We start from the raw sequence: 18,772 nt of genomic DNA, 5'->3' as shown, positions 1-18,772 counted from the left end.
AACGCCCTGGATCAACTAATCCATTGTCCCACCAGGGCCTCCAATATCCTAGACCTGGTCATTACCAACATGGGAGATAGATACTCCACACCAGTGGTCACCCCCTCATTGGTCAGGTCTGACCATAAGCAAATCACCCTTGACATCCACATCCCACCCCCACCCCCAGTAAGGAAACCTCCTTAAAAAACTTCTCCAAAGCCAACTTCAAGCTACTGAAGTTAGAAGTGACAAACTTCACAACACCCACGCAAACAGGATCTTGAAGTTCTACTGCAGAATCCTACACTAAGGCACTGTACAAGCACATCCACTCATGCATGAATCATGCCATCCCAAATAGAACCAAGATGCTCTTCTCCAAAAAAAGAAAGCCAATCTGGTGGTCCCCTGCTATAAACAAACCATCCAACAGAAGGAAGAAACTGTTGCAAAAGAAGAGGAAAATCCCAGGATGCAAAAAACTCCCTCACCAGCCTCAGTAAGAAGCTGAGATCCCTCATAAAATCCTCAAAAGCTAGTTATGAAAATAAAATTGCCAAAGATTCCAAAGACAACCACAAGGCATTCTATAGTTATGTCAAGAATCTAAATGGCAATGCTCAGATCAGCTCTGAGTTACAACAGAATGGCATTAAATATACTGATCCCAAGGATATTGCCAATATCCTGGCAGATACATTTAGTGCCAACTTCACCCCACTCTCACCCCCTAAAGGGCCCATCTCAATACCAAAAGATTGCCAAATTCCGATAATCACGGCCACACAGGTAGAAACCGCACTCTCCAAAGTTAAGAATACAGCATCTATGAAACCAGATGACATCCTAGGCTGTGTACTACATGAACTACAAAATGAACTGGCACCTCACCTAAGTGTCATGTTTAACCATAGCCTCACCTCAGGCTTCGTGCCCACTGAGTGGCGCACAGCTACAGTTATCCCGCTCCACAAGGGAGGATCCACCTTGGATCCCGGGAACTACCGTCCCATCAGTCTGACAAGCCTGATTTGCAAGGGCATGGAATGCATTATCATGGAACTTATAAACAAAGACATTAGCAACCTTCAAACACAGGACCCCACCCAGTTTGGGTTTGTGAAGGGCCGATCTTGTCTCCTGAATCTGATTGACTTCTTTGAATCAGTCTCCAGAGCTGTGGACAAGGGTAAGGCAGTCCACACAGTCTATCTGGATGTCGCCAAGGCCTCTGACACCATCCCCCACTCTGGAATCATAGATAAACTTACTAAGCTGGGCATAAATCCATACATCACTCGATGGGTTACTAACTGGCTTACTGACAGAACCCAGACAGTAAAAGTAGCCAACTCCAAATCCAGCTCCAGACAAGTGACAAGTGGAGTACCTCAGGGTTCAGTCGTGGGACCACTCTTGTTTGGCATCTACTTCTCTGAAGTACAGGCCAAGACTAAGGGACTCTCGCTAACAAAGTTTGCAGATGATTGCAAACTGGGAGCCATTATTGAATCCCCAAATGATGTGAATGTTCTACAAAAGGGCCTTACAGAAACAGATGCCTGGTGCCAGAGCCATGGGCTCAAGCTTAATGTCAAGAAATGTATAGTTATCCCCTTTGGAAAAAAAAATTACCCATGAATTACCACATAGATGGCAGGACACTAAACATTGAAAGTGTGATGAAAGACTTAGGGACACAGGTGCATAGTGGTCTCACTTTCGATAACCACATTGCCACAACAGTCAGGAAATCCTTCTATGTGGCACACCTCATCACTAAGGGCTTTTCATCCAGAAAAAAGGAGGTCATTGTCCCACTGTACTCATCCCTCATTAGACCTATTATAGAGTATAATGCCCCATTTAGTATGTACCTCACAAGACATCTGCAACAGCTGGAAAGGCCACAGAAATACCTCACTAAAAGTATCACAGGCCTAAAGCAGATGCAATATACTGACCGTCTAAAAAAACTCCAGCTATTCTCTGTGGCATATCGTCTACTCAGAGGCTATCTCTTCTTAACATACAAGGCCATGTCAAACCCTGAGCTTTTGGACATTTTCCACTTAAAGAAATCCCAATCCCTCAGAATCACATGCTCCAGGGATCTAAACCTTGTCATCACAATGCACAAAAACATGCAAAACCTACTATGCCTACTAGTAGAGCCCGTCCCTAATAGTAAGTCAGTCGCCCTGCTAGACAGGGGTCGAGGGAAGTAAATAGTGTGGGAAGAAATAGCCAGGGAATTGTTATGGCTAGGCTTGTATAGGCCCTAGGGCTGATAGCCAAGTATCAACCTATGAACCTATGAACCTATGCTGGTGGGATAGGTTCCTGACCCAGAGACTCCCCATACTCTGGAATAGACTGCCCATACATATCAAGCAGAGCTCCTCATTGGCCCTCTTCAAAAGAAACCTTGATGATTGGATGGGAGATAGGAAATTCACCCCAGGGATCATGTTAGTCGCCCTGCTAGACAGGGGCCTGGAGAAGTAAATATTGTGGGAAGAAATATCCAGGGAATTATTATGGCTAGGCTTGCATAGGCCCTAGGGCCAATAGCCTAGTACCAACCTATTAACCTATAAGGGTGCTCTGCCGCAAGATTGACATGCACAGGAAATGTGTGCGAGTGCAGGGGGCGTATACAAGTGCTCAACAGAGGCGTAAACATGCCCCAACACTTGCAAAACCTACTATGCCTACTAGTAGAGCCCGTCCCTAATAGGAAGTCAGTAATTCAGTGTCCATAGATACTGAAATGTATGCTAACCATGCAAGAGTGTCCATGAGCAGTAAAATACACTCAAGGTAGTAAACACACAACCATGTAGTAGAATGATGAACCCTGTCCCTAGAACTTTCACAATTAGATTCCCTGTCCCTGTGTCCCTATTATACATTCAAATGCTGCAATATCGAAGGTGTAAGCAAAGCTCAGTGTGTCTGTGCATCGCTGCCCTCCGCCGAGTGTAGCTTACATATCATATTCATTCAAATAGAGAAAAACATGTGGAATCAACGTAAGTGTCAATAGTGTAGTGTTTAGAGCATCCGCCTAACAAACAGGCATTCACGATTTGAGCCTAACAATAGCACATATCATTTTCCATTTGGAATGAATGTCATTTTGCCATAAAACCGACATAAGAGTATCGCATGAGATATTTAAACTTAAATATCATTCAAGCAAAGTGGCACTGTCATAATGAATAATGTACTAGTAAGCAGGTGTAAGCACAAATAAGCAGCAGTAAACACATATAGGTACCAGTAAGCAAGTCTGAGTGCACATTCATGGGTCTAAGCAGTGCCCAGCATAGGAAATGTATATAAGTATATACAGATATATAATATATACATATATATATATATCCATCTATCTATGAAGAAAGAACGACGTAACAATAAAGCATACAAAAGGAATTAGAAGGGAATCAACAGCAACCCCAGTATTATATAGCGCTGTCAGCGTATGTCATATCCACCAGGGCAGGAGTGAACAAAGCACTACTACTCACATGACAGGCAAGATATTACCAGTGGGAGTAACATTGTTGATTTGCTAAGTCTACTTTACACACAGAGGGTAGTCCCTGGTGGGACTACCCAAAAATATATAGACCATTTGGCCTTCCGACCATTACACAAGTAAGGGCAGGTATGTTCAAGGACTAAATGGTGGAAGAGCCTGAGAATACATGGGGTGGGACAACATACATGTAGGGCCCCTAATGCTCTGGAAAGGGCAAAGTGTGGAGGTGTGTCATGGCTGCGATAACAAGTGGACAATGGAAGGTATCCATGTATTTTGAACACGCGTGAGGTGGAGGAACTATGGGTATGAAATTATGGAGCCAGGAGTGCCAGGGTTGGATGGCCTGGTTCTAACTGGACCAACCCGTGGAGGTCAGCAAGTTTATTATAGGTATTTATGCATATACACATGCAGACATCAATAAGTAGAAGTACATTCTCTGTAATACATGCATTCCATTTGCAGACATTAATAACATGAATGTGCACTTACAGACCTCGACAGTAGATAGAATAATAGGCTGTGCAGAAGAGGGACGGGATGAGACTGCTAAAATGCAGAAGTGTGTACAATGTCCAAAGTCAGTGCTGTGCTGACAAAATTCAAATGTGAAGACTTCCCCACACATGGAATCATTCCTGTAATCTGCCTGCTGCCACGCCAATTACTAAACTGGTTTATTTGTAAAAGAAATATGCCGAACACGTACATAATTAGGCTCTCATGTGTAACGTGTGCATTACCACATAGTCATACATATTAATTAATTGTAGAATCATGTTAACGGGAGTAAAGATGTAATGAAGTATAGAGTCTAATCTAGACATAAACACATGAGTGTCCCATGTGGGACAACTCAAAAATTGTGAATAGTATTCTTTTGGTCGCTCACATCACCGATGTTTGTGGATTAAACGTATGGGAGTTCTGAGGATACATGGAGTGAGTCAACCGATGGGATGGGGCTATAGGAGTAGGGAGTGGCCAATGTGTAGTGGTGTGGATACACCGCAAATCCACCTAGAGAATGGATGACAGCAGTATTAGGGAGGCATTGGGATGTGTGTTTGGGGAACCAGGAGCCGTGTGTATATGGGTATATATGGAAATGAATCAGCACAGCAATAGTGCATTGGTTATAGCAACCCCCTAACGAACAGACATTCCCGTACCGACTCCCACTGTATCACATACCAATTACCATTGGTAATCCGTAGATGAACATATTGCGATATCTGTCCATTGTATAACCTGCAAAATAACCATTAAAAAATAAACTAGAGTGAAGTGTCTGTGTCATAATGAATTAGGGTTACCACCTGCCCCACTTTGTGAGGGACAGTCCCTATTTGGGCAGTTGTGTCCTGCAAAAAAAATGAACAAATGGCAAATGTCCTGAGATTTGAGGACAAAATAATTTCCTATATTTTATGTAATAGTTGCATAAAACATTTATTCTGTATCTGGAACACCTAAATGTTATAAGAAACAGAATAAGCAACTAAAATGCTACAAGAATATGCTTTTATTTAGGCAAAAAAGTGAAGTTCTGTCCTTTGTACTAGTCGGGGGTATATTTCACCCTGCAAAATCTGATGTTTGTACTAAAAATGTCCCACTTTGGGCATTTGAAAAGGTGACAACCCTATATTGAATAAGGCTCTAGTAAGCCGGTCAAGCATATATAAACACCAGTACGCATGTGTAACTGCATTTGCGTGGAGTATGTATTGCTTTACAGACACACACATATATAGATATACATATAATTATACATATATATATATATATATATATATATATATATATATATATATATATATAGACATATATATATATATATATATATATATATATATATATATATATATATATATATATGTGTGTGTGTGTGTGTGTGTATAATATATATATATATATATATATATATATATATGTGTGTGTGTGTGTGTGTGTGTGCATGTGTGTGTGTGTGTGTGTGTGTGTGTGTGTGTGTGTGTGTGTGTGTGTGTGTGTGTGTGTGTGTGTGTGCGTGTGTACATATACACAGATATACAGCTATGATAGGAGACAGCACACAAGAATGATATATGTTCACAGACTATGCCAATGGAAGTGAGAAGCCAAGCAAGAAACATGAAACACGTGCCCTTCCACCCCCCCCACCCAGCCGTACACAGGAAACATACACACAAAGAATGTAAAAAGTCCACTGCTCCCCAGACCACAGGCAGGATACAACCGGGGGGGGGGGTACACAGTTCACCATTGAATTACAATCTTGGAACACAGACAGGAGTGTCCCTTGAGGGACTCCCCAAAAATTGCCAAGACCAAAAGAAGGTGATAGACCGACCATTTTGTCCGCGGTGTATACAGACTCAGAATACAAGGGTGGGAAACCATGATGACCCATGGGCCAAGACAATTGCATGAAATGGGTCCCATGAAGTGGAGAGTGGGCAGCGTGTAGTGGTGTGTCCAGAACAGACCAGGACCCAGAGTAAGGATGCGTGCTGTTGAGGAGGCAAGGGTGGGGGAAGCATGGGTAGCTACTTATGGGTGTAGGTGTGCAGGTGTTGGCTGATGTGGGCCTATATGGACAGCCCTAGGGATGTAAGTGAATGTGTTCATTGGGCAGAGGCGTCATCCAACAAGCAGTCACACCCAATACGAGTCCCGCTGCAGCAAAGTGTACTCTATATGGCAAGGAACAGAATAAACAGATGTAGACGTATATATGTAGAGGTATGTGTGTGTATATCTACCCATAGTGACATAGAGATAAGAAGTCCAAAAAACACGGCTGGACACTGCTAAGTCTTCCAAAACTTCCAAATTTATTAAAACACCAGAATGCAAAATATAGGATGAGCGCTTTCGGGTAACAACCCTTCTTCAGATTTGAAGAAGGGTTGTTACCCGAAAGCGCTCATCCTATATTTTGTATTCTGGTGTTTTAATAAATTTGGAAGTTTTGGAAGACTTAGCAGCATCTAGCCGTGTTTTTTGGACTATTTCATTGCTTGGTTTGGCTTGGTTGGACTTTAGCGAGGCACAGAACATTTTTTGGACATAGAGATAAGCCTCTCCCTCTCCGTAGTACAAATGCATACATACATAGACATGATACAAATAGCCAAATTTAAATATATACATATGCAGACACCCATAGGCCCATATCTTGTGAGATATATATATATATATATATATATATATATATATATATATATATATATATACATATATATATATATATATATATATATATATTGATAGACAGCAAAATATAAATATACATGTATGCATACATATACAGATATATCTTCTTATAGTAATGTATATATATATATATATATATATATATATATATATATATATATATATATATATATATATATATATATATATATATATATATATATATATATATATATATATATATATATATATATATTATATATATATATATATATGTGACTGTAACTAAACACATATATATATAGCTAGGATATGATACAGCAGTTACGAGTAACATATGTTCACAGGCCATGCATATGGGAGTGAGGGGTTCAATAAACAAACGTGTAACACGTAGCATCAACCCCCCCCCCCCCCCAGCTAGGCCAGTGAGACATGCAGACACACAATAAAGGTAAACACACCACTGCTTCCCAGACCACTGGCAGGATACTACCAGTGGGAGAGACCTGCCAGGTCTAATCCTGAAACATAGACATCCCTTGTGGGACACCAAAAATTAATGATCTGAGGCAGTCCCGGTAATGACATATAAAACCAGCTTGTAGATGTACACGGACCAGTAGGTTGTGCAAGCCTGATAACCCATGGGTCAACACGACGTACAAAATGTGTCCCAACACGGGGACAGTGGGCAATGTGTAGTGGTGTGTTTATATACCACCTGCACCCACAGTAAGGATGAGTGCCATAGAGGAGTGGCAGGTGGGGTAACTATGTGAATGGAATTATGGGCCTAAGCGTGCAGATGTTGGCTGGCAAAGTCATATTAAGACCGCCCAGGGATGTAAGTAATATTCCAAAATGGGCATAGCTGATGCCCATACCTATCAACCCCTAAGAGCACATTCACTGGACAGGACATAAACCACTGCTGGAACAAATAGGGACCGTACCTCTGAACTGTCCCTGATTTCGATTCGGTTTCTAGCTCTGCCCCATGTAATCCCTCCTAAAACTAGTGACATATGGAGGAAAGGTGGTGAATTACATGTAATGAATAATGACAACAATTCAGAGTTATAAACATCATTTACCTCAGACAATGTGTATGAATTCGTATGCTTTGAGTCTATCAATGTGTCCAGGTTAATAGTACCAATAATTTAAATGTGTCCCTGATGTTGTTATGCAATGTCCCTGATTCAGTTTGTATATTTCCACTATCGTATGAGAGGTCTGATAGGGACAGAAAGCACATATTGCTCTGACAATCTTAGAAAGATGATAGAATATCAGGTATGCAGTAGCATGACTCAGCTGAAGGATGTGGGTTCCAAAACCCAAGTACTTGTTTGTATTGAAGAGTGTCAGTTCCCATGTATTAGCCAGACGGGTGCAGATTGTAAGAGGAATGCACCAATGATATGAATCAAACTCTGAACAGGTTGCGGATTCCGTACAGTCGAATGGCATGCTGTTGCCTGATGGGCAGCCATTCCCGATACTGTAGGCATGTAATCCAATGTAATAGGCATCACAAGGTAATATCGTAGTCCTCACTCCCATGCAGGGGCGTAAGTGTCAGATACAAACACTAAATGCAGTGCAGTTGCAAGTGTGGGAGCAAGCGGGTGTAAGCCTGTTTGGCCACCAGTATGCGAGTATTACATTGGTAAAGTAATGTAGAGGCTAACTGAGTGTAAGAAACTATAACCAGAGGTTAGCATTGCTTAGCATTGCACAAATCCACGCACACCTGCCCACAACTGCTTTAATGTGCCTTTATCACACCATATCCAATGGCCTTGTTCTGGCCAGCAACAAAATAAATACCCTCTGCAAGGCTTGAAACCAGGACCCTGCACACACAGCTATTATGATTTACCACTAAGCCATGGCAAATATAGACATCAGACATTATCACAAACATATAATCCAACGCAGTCATTCAACAGTATAGGAAATGTATTCCATCATGTAGATGTATGTGTGAGTGTTTATGGCCAGCATATAGATACATACATATATATATATGTATATATATATATATATATATATATATATATATATATATATATATATATATATATATATATATATAGATAGATATATCAGGAACATCCCAGGTGACAACAAAGCATTACAAAGGAATGAAAAAGGAAACACCAGCATCGCCTGCATTATGTAGTGGTGTCATCCTATGTGATATCAAGACTCCTTCAGACAGGTATGAGTCAGTCATACACACAAACATTTGTAAATTGGCCATATACATCACTCTGTGCATGTTATTTACATTAACACAACAGTTCCTGTCCAATCATTATGTTAGAACAGTGCTCCTGCAAGATGCTGTGTGAGAAATAATCATCATGATAATGGTACATGGGGTAACCATAGAGGGACTGGTAGTGTTGTGTGTACAATGGGGTCATCCGCATCACATGTACCTGGAATATTTAGGTGCATACTTGGATCGTGCACCTGAGAGTCAGCGGTGAGGACAACTGGAGTATGTTGTGATGCATATTAAAAGGGTTACATGTGTCCAGTGGACATGTGCGTGAAATGGACAGCTATGTATGGGGCAAATGTTCTCGGAACTGATTGGCCTTCTGTTTCCGTAGGGTGAGAGTGGGATGTGGGGGAAGGAGAGTAGGTATGCTCATGGAGGATAGGTAGGGTAGGATGACAGACAAGACAGCATACAGGGTCAGTATATGACACATGTGGGGGGATACACCTGAGAAGGGGAGGGGTATTTGGCATTCACAAGCCCATGAGCCCTCAGATGGAAACAGAGGGATGGAGATCCCCAGCCATGGGCAGCCACCGCTGCACCAAAACAGCTGCAAAGTTGGCAGTGCTGGGGGCTGTCTAGGAGGGGCAGCCTTACCCTGTAAATATGACACTCTGCCCTTGAGCTGGTGTATCTGGCCTCAAAACCCCTTATTGAGTCCCCTACACATCACAACCAGGACTGTATGACAGTGGACATGTCCCTGTCTGGACCTGCTCCCAGGGGGGCAAGCCCCATCCTCAATGGCAGTATCACCAGAAGGTAGTGCAGAGCCAACAGAGGTGGAGGTCAAAGGCTGGGCCCCAGATGTGCTGGTGCCCAGTGCCATGGCCAGCTGAAGTGGGACAGGAGGTTCTTGCAGGACTTCCAAACCCACACAGCCTATGGTGTTGAAGTTTAAACACAGATATGGCTTAGTAATAGCCAACAGCATTCAGGATTATTTACAACAGCATGCATAGATGTGACCATCAACCCAACACAACAGATGGTATAGAGTTGCAGAGAGAGCACAACGCTTGCATATGTACTGCATGACATCTGTACAACATGTAGAAGACTTGTGACAGCAGCTATGAACAGTGGGCCATTATTGGCATGTCACTGAGAACCCCAGACAGTGTGTGTTATACCACTGTTTCATGTGACATATGTCCAGTCAGGGATGCGATGGCAGTAACTCATCACTATCACCAGGTACTGGCTGCAATCCTCACACTATGCTCCTGCTATTCACAGATGTGTGTTCATAGGTTCATAGGTTCATAGGTAGATACTAGGCTATCTGCCCTAGGGCATTTATAAGCCTAGCCAGAGTGTATTTGGCTTCTGCCTCCCTATTAGATTAGCCTACTGTGCCTCTGTAAAGTAGGTCACAGAAGGTACCCTTTTAAGATTAGTTTACTGTGCCTCTGTCTAGCAGGAACACAGAAGAGATCCCAGGGGTGAATTTGCAATTTCCCATCCATGCGTCCAGATTTCGCTTGAAGAGGGTCAGCGAAGCGCTATGTCTAACATGAACTGGGATTCTAGTCCAGAGTGAGGGGAGCCTCTGGGAAATGAATCTGTCCCTCCAGCATGTCCTATTTATTTTTGTGCTGAGGTTTAGGTCCCTGGAGCGTGTAGCTCTAAGGGGCTTGGATTTTTTGAGGTGGAGCATGTCCATTAATTCTGGGTTTGACATGGCTTTGTACGTCAGGCATAGATCACCTCTGAGTAGGCGGAAAGCAACTGAGTAGAGCTGGAGTTTCTTTAGTCGAGCTGTATAGGACATCTGTTTGTAGCCCATGATCCTCTTGGGGAGGTACTTTTGGGGTCTCTCCTGTTGCTGCAGGTGTCAGGTAAGGTACATCCCAAAAGGGGCATTGTATTCAATTATGGGCCTGATGAGTGATGAGTAGAGGGGCACAATGACCTCTCTTGATCTAGATGCGAACCCTTTCATGATAAGGTGGGCTATATAGAAGGTCTTTCTAACCACTTTGGCAACGTGATTATCAAAGGAGAGATCACTATCTACGTTGGTCCCCAAATCTCTAATTACTTCTTCTGTACTTAATGGATCACCACCTATGTGGTAATTTGTGGGCACCTTGTTTTTCCCAAAGGGGATGACTATGCACTTTTTAGCATTTAGCTTGAGGCCGTGGCTCTGGCACCAAGCATCCATCTCTGTGAGACCCTTTTGGAGGATGCTTGTGTCAGCTGGAGATTCAATTATGGCCCCCAGTTTGCAGTCATCTGTGAACTTTATCAGCCATAATCCCTGTGTGTTAGCCTGAACCTCAGAGAAGTATATACCGAACAAGAGAGGCCCCAGAACTGAGCCCTTTGGGATGCCACTTGTAACTGGTTTGGATTTGGACATGGCACCTGCGATTCTGACCATGTGGGTTCTATCTCTGAGCCAGTTTGCAACCCATCTTGTGATATAGGGATTGATATTTAAGCTGGTAAGCTTATTTATGATGCCCGAGTGGGGTATTGTGTCGAAGGCTTTTGTGAGGTCCGGGTAGGCTGTGTGGACTACCTTGCCCTCATCTATGGCTTTGGTAACTGTTTCAAAGAAATCAACTAGGTTTAAGAGGCAAGATCTGCCCTTAACAAAGCCTAATTGGGTAGGGTCCAGTGTCTGGAGGCTCCCAATGTCTTTGTTTATGAGTTCCATGATAATACGCTCCATAGCTTTACAGACCAGACTAGTCAGGCTTATGTGGCGATAGTTTCCGGGGTCCGTTATGGTACCACCTTTGTGGAGTGGGACCACTGTAGCTGTATACCATTCTTTGGGTACATATCCTGTAGTAAGGCTAAGTTTGAACAGTGACTTATAGTGAGGGTTCAGTTCTTCTTGGAGCTCATGTAAGACACAGCCTGGGACACCGTCCGGTCCCATAGATGCTGTGTTTTTTTGCTTTGGAGAGGGCAGCTTTCACCTGTGCATCTGTGATGTCAGAGATGTTACATTCAGTTGGGATAGGCATTTGCTCCTTTGGGGGGGAAGGGGGGAGAAGTTTGCACTGAATCTGTCTGCCAGGATGTTGGCTATGTCTGTAGGTTCGGTATATTTTGTACCGTTATGCAACAATTCAGAGCATATCTGGGAGTTTCCGCCCATGTTCCTGACATAACTAAAGAAGGCCTTGTGATTATCTTTAGTGTCTGGGGCAATTTTTCTTTCGAAACTGGCCTTTGATGATTTCTTGCTAATACTGATCAGCAATGCCTCAGTGAGTAACACAGGAAACAAATGGTTCCACACACTGACCAGTCACCGGATGGCCCTACAGATGGGGGTCCCTCCCAAACAGAGCACTGTCTTGTCAGTTTTAAAACATGCAGAATAGCCATTATCACACACACCTTGTTAAACAGGCTGTTGTCTCAATGAAGCATAACTACACTTACATGCTGTAGTCATGTCTTGCACATCACCCTCCTGTCTTTAGGCTATTTCCCACTGTGTATGTAGTTTGAGGAACATCCAGATATCATCTGTGATGCCGTTTACCAAACAACAGATCCAGGTATCACTGACAGTGACTGTCATGGGCAAACACCAACATAATGTTCCTAGATATTGTACTTTGGTCTTCATGTGAATGGCTATGGGAACATCATTGCAGCTGTTCCACATGCAATCAGCTAGAGGAGGACTGCAATAGGTGCAGAGGCCATCACCCGAACATGACCATGACTTACAATAAACAAGCTGCTGCTGAGCAGGTGTACACCTCCACATACACCAGGCAGTGTGTGGGAAGGACAGACAAAGGCAAAGTACATCAGAGAGGGGCTTGGAGACTAAAACCTTAGCAACGTCTGTCACACACCTACCAGTACAGGAGTTCAAACCCCTGACTGACTAGTCATTACTATTACAAGTCCATGCAGTTACTACATGTGCCACAAAGCTGACATGTCGGTGTGCCATCTGAACATATATGTGTGTTGGTGTGCGCCATCTGCAACAGAGATATAGTAGACAGACATTAGGTGAAGCACACATGGCTATCCACATGAAGGAATGGCATTGTCAACACAGCTACACTCTCTAATGGACTCACATTGACACTCTTTGCCAGGCCCACATATAGGTTCATAGGTTCATAGGTTCATAGGTTATACTAGGCTATCTGCCCAAGGGCATTTATAAGCCTAGCCCATAGTTATGTGGCTTTCGCCACCCCTTTAGTTTGAAGAAAACTATGCCTATTATTTTGCTGTGCCTCTGTCAAGCAGTGACACTGAAGTAATCCCTGGGGTATATCTGTGATCTCCCACCCATTGGTCAAGATTCCTCTTGAACAAGGCCAGCGAGGTGCTCTGCCTCACATGTACCGGGATTTTGTTCCACAGCATAGGGAGTCTCTGGGTGATGAATCTGTCCCTCCAGCACGTTCTATTAATAACCGTGTCAAGGTTTAAGTCTCCCGCCCTTGTGGTTCTGAGGGATCTAGATTTTTTAAGGAGAAGCATATTCATCAAATCTGGGTTTGACATGGCCTTATATGTCAGGCACAGGTCACTTCTGAGCAAGCGGTATGCGACTGAATAGAGCTGGAGTTCTTTCAGTCGGGCAGCATAAGACATATTTTTGAGACCCTTTATCCTTTTGGTGAGGAACTTTTGGGGCCTTTCCAGCTGCTGCAGGTGTCGGGTCAGATACATTCCGAATGGGGCATTGTACTCAATCATAGGTCTAATGAGTGATGAGTACAGGGGGACGATGACCTCCCTAGATCTAGATGTGAATCCCTTCATGATCAGGTGGGCAATGTAGAAGGTTTTCCTAACTACTTTGGCAACATGAGTGTCAAACGAAAGGTTACTGTCAACCTGGGTCCCCAGATCCCTGATGACTTCTTCTGTGCTCAGTGGATTGCCACCTATATGGTAGCTAGGGGTAATCTTGTTTTTCCCGAAGGGTATGACTATGCATTTCTTGGTGTTTAACTTTAGGCCATGGCTCTGGCACCAGTTATCTGTTTCTGTGAGGCCCTTCTGAAGGATATCTGTGTCAGATGTGTTTTCGAATATGGCGCCCAGTTTGCAGTCATCTGCAAACTTTGTCAGCCATAACCCTCCTGTGTTTGCTTGTACTTCAGAAAAGTAGATGCCGAACAAGAGTGGTCCCAGGACTGAGCCCTGTGGGACACCACTTGTGACAGGCTTTGAGTCTGACATGGCGCCAGCAACTCTGACCATGTGGGTTCTGTCACTTAGCCAGTTTGCAACCCATCTTGTGATGTATGGGTTTACATTCAAGCTGATGAGTTTTTCGATGATACCTGAGTGGGGTATTGTGTCGAAGGCCTTTGGCAGGTCAAGGTAGGTTGTATGGACTGCCTTGCCCTCATCAATAGCCTTGGTGACTGTTTCGAAAAAGTCAACCAAGTTTAAAAGGCATGATCTGCCTTTGACAAAGCCAAACTGGGATGGATCCAAAGTCTGCAAGTTCCCTATGTCTTTATTTATGAGTTCCATTATGATCCTCTCCATGGCTTTGCAGATAAGGCTTGTCAAGCTAATGGGACGGTAATTTCCAGGGTCGGTGGAGGCACCGCCCTTGTGAAGTGGGACCACAGTCGCCATGCCACTCCTTGGCACGTATCCTGAGGTGAGGCTAAGATTAAACAGCTGTCCCAACTGCGGTTTAATTCCTCATTGAGTTCGTGGAGCACACAGCCGGGACACCATCCGGTCCCATGGATGCTGTGTTTTTGCCTTGGAGAGCAGTTCTCACCTGGGCGTTGGAGATGTTTGGGGGCTACAATCCTCTGGTATAGATATCTCTCCTTTTGGGAGAAGTTTGCACTGAACCTGTCAGCCAGTATGTTGGCAATGTGTGTAGGTTCAGTAATCTTCACATCATTTTGAACTAATTTTGAGCATATCTGGGAGTTTCCTCCTAGGTTTCTAACATAGCTAAAGAAGGCCTTATGATTGTCTTTTGAGTCCTTGGCGATTTTTCTCTCAAAATTTGCCTTGGATGATTTTATGAAAGCTCTTAGTTTTTTACTTATAATGATCAAAGGTGTCTTACCCTTCAAGGATTTTGCTCTATCTTGTAGTAGCTTCCTCCTTTTGTTGTAGAGCTTGTTTATGGCTGGGGTCCACCAGACTGGATGCTTGCCTTTGGTACAAAGAGTCTTAGTTTTGTTTGGGATTGCCTGATCCATGCAGTCCTGTAGGTGCTGGTAGAAGGCATTTGTAAGTGATTCAGCGGTTTGAGTAATGTTTACCACTGGCTCAGGGCCTTAAAGGAGACCACACTAGTTTTTAGAAGTGTGAAGTTGGCTTTGACAAGTTTTCACTGTGGTCTTTTATTTCAGGTGGGCGGGATGAGGACCTCCAGCGAGATTAGTTTATGATCTGATCTCACCAGTGAGGGGTATACTTCCGGTGTTGAACATTGTCATCCCATGTTCGTGATGATGAGATCAAGTATGTTTTCTCCTCTTGTGGGGATGGTGACTAGTTGTTCCATGGCATTTGAGTTTATGAACTCCAGGAACCTTTGGGCTAGAGTGTTTGGGCTTGAGTAGTGTTCCCAGTCTATATTAGGGTAGTGAAATCACCTAGTATAATGGTATTTGGAGATACATTTATCCCCTCCAGTGTTTTCAGGAAGGCCATGTGAGGTTCCTGAGTTTGAGAGGGTGGCCTGTAACATGCTACAAATTGCAGAGCAGTCTTGCCTATGGTTAATTGCACCTGGATGGTCTCCGATGCTTCGTGCGTTGCCACCAACCTTGAGGTGTGTGTGTCCTTTATGAATATGGACACCCCCCTCCTTTCTTGGTGTTGTCCGGATTTTGGGGCCGGAACGCATGATATGAGGTGAAACCTGATAGTGCTGGGGTGCTCTCAGGAGCCTTGAACCAGGTTTCTGTCACAGCACAGACATCGATGTTCTCCATACTGAGAAGGGCCTCAGTGCGTGCATCTTGAGATTGAGACTTCTGGCATTGAGCAGCATTACCCTTAGTTTTTTCCTTTTGTGTTCTAGGGTGGTAGGTTTAGAATTTGAGCCTTGCCTAAAAAGGCACTATGGGGTGGCAAGAGCCTTTGCCAATATCCGGAAGCCCAGGGTGACAGGTGCAAGCCGTCCCTTGGCAGCGTGGCTTGTCCAGCATGTCATCCCAGGCAGACAGACATTGGATCCCCTTTGAATGACACCAAAATTTAAGCTAATTATTAAAGCTGATCATCTTATCACTGTATTGTGGCATCATTCTAGGTGAAGGTAGGATACTGCTCAAGGTCAGGGTCATACCTGCCTGGGTTACATAATCAGAGAGCTCCTCAATGTCTCTTTTCATGTAGTCCAAGGAGGTACGTCTCAGGTCGTTGACACCAGCATGGACAATGACTGAGTCATACTTGTACTTGCTGTTGAGAGACCTGAGTGCTTGCGTTATGTGGCGGATTCTAGCGCCCGACAGGCAGCTTACTGTGACCTTCTCCTTACTCAGTCTGGTGAGCGGGATGTCAGTGTGTCTGACTATGGAGTCACCAATGACGAGTGTGTCTGGCATTGTGTTTGGCCTTAAAGGCTGTGACTGTTTGACACTCTGACTGTGTGGTCTATGTGAAGCGTGTGTTGGGTCCTGAGGTGGTAGTTGTTTGGGTGTCTGCTTTGGAGGCCTCTGCTGTTTTGGTAGATTTTTGGTCAGAGCCTCCGAGTATGTCTTTGTGTGATTATGTGTATGATTTGAAGTTGTGATGGTACTATGTGTGACTGGGTATGTAGTGTGTGTGGTTACCTTCTCCTCTTGTCTGGTCTTGCCAGTCCTATGTTGAGAGAGGTCAGCCTCCAGTTTGGCCGTATAGTTGCATCTCTCGCATGTATTTGTGTTTTGTGGGAGAAGGAGAGGATTGTCTGTGTACATGAGGCAATTGTAACATTGCCTCAATATTCCCAGGTTCACCAGTTGAGCAGGAGAGGACACTAGCAACTGATCCCTCGACATGCTAGAAGTAATAGATAAAAAACTTACAAAAGACTCTGGGGGATGTGGGTTCTAGGCTGGTGGGGTACTATCTATAATAATAGTGCTTAATCGAGGTGTAAGTACTGTAGGAGCAAGTGCTAGGCTTTACAGATAGAGAATAGTCTACTTGGGAATCAAGTAGAGATGAAGTTTTTAGTTATAGGATACGCTGCTTAGATCGGCAGTACAGTTCGAGGAAGGTAGATTTAAGGGTAAATTTGAAGAGTGGAATTTAGGTAGCCCGAATAGTTTAACCTTGTTAAACCGCCGCTGCTCTTGTGTGCAAGAGTGGCAACTCCGCGCTAAATCGCGCTAACGTGTGCTTTATAGCAGGGGGCTGGAAAAAACAGGAAATGACCCAAAATGGCCAACAAATTACTAGTTGCTGTCTCTAACCACTCCTCTGAGGACAAACAAGCAGCTCAGTACTCCCCACTCCCACTGGTGAGTAAAGAAACTACCTCTGGCCACACAAGAAAATGGAGGAACACAGGAACCAAATACAAAGCCCAGGGATCAGCAAAATCTGATCACTGGAACAACTAGCTAGGAAAGTTTAGGAAAGGAGAAGTATTTTTGGGGGGGTTTTTTTAGTTTTTTGCAAACAGACAGAAAAAATACAGTAAATGCTTTGGTATTCGACTAAATTGCTATCAAAAGCTGGTACACTTGAGTGTATTAGCCTGTTTGTTACTTTTAAGCAAAACTTTAGCCAACAAGTGCAATCAACAATTTAAGCACAGAAAAACAGGAAAATCAGGTAATAAAACAGTAATATAGGCACAAACAGAAGTCGAAAAGCTCAAAAGATCGAAAAATGCAAAAAAAATGTTTAAAATATACTTATAATCAAGAAAGTTGTTTTTTCTGCTCTCTGCTGGCTTAGGAACTCTGCAGGGGACCACGAGGAGCTATGCCAAGTTCTCTAATGCCTGAAAAAGCCCGCCAAAGCGCGCTTTATAGCAGGGGGCTGGAAAAAACAGGAAATGACCCAAAATGGCCAACGAATTACTAGTTGCTATCTCTAACCACTCCTCTGAGGACAAACAAGCAGCTCAGTACTCCCCACTCCCACTGGTGAGTAAAGAAACTACCTCTGGCCACACAAGAAAATGGAGGAACACAGGAACCAAATACAAAGCCCAGGGATCAGCAAAATCTGATCACTGGAACAACTAGCTAGGAAAGTTTAGGAAAGGAGAAGTATTTTTTGGGGGGGTTTTCTTAGTGTTTTTGCAAACAGACAGAAAAAATACAGTAAATGCTTTGGTATTCGACATGTTGTAGAAGAGGTTTAGATCCCTAGGCCAAATATTTATGATGCCATTTGACTTGCAGATGTGCAGAAAATCCATCAGTACTGGGTCAGAGTGCTGGGTTCGTTATTTGCCTGTCACCAGCAATTTCAAGGCAAGTTGCATTCTAAAAGTACCAGAAACAAGACACATCAGTCTGTGTAGTGTTTGAAGCAGGTGACTAGAACTTGACTTGCAGCATTGAGGATGTGCCTGGGGTGCCGGGATGGTAGAAGGAATGGCACAATACAAATAGACTGCAGAAACAACTAGAATTCACCCTCACAAAACATTATTTCTCATTCTGCGGACGAGTATCATCGCTTGCCTCAAATTATCACCCTTCTGGTATCACTCCCAAACCACTTAGTTTGCCACACTGCAGTACTGCACAGGTGCTACATGCACCACAGTGCATATATGGAGGTTCTATGGGCTAGGGCAT

The sequence above is a fragment of the Protopterus annectens genome, chromosome 6.part0, assembly GCF_019279795.1.
Source record: "Protopterus annectens isolate FY-2018-M chromosome 6.part0, PAN1.0, whole genome shotgun sequence".
NCBI lineage: Eukaryota > Metazoa > Chordata > Ceratodontiformes > Protopteridae > Protopterus > Protopterus annectens.
Note: the sequence above shows the minus strand (reverse complement) of the source record.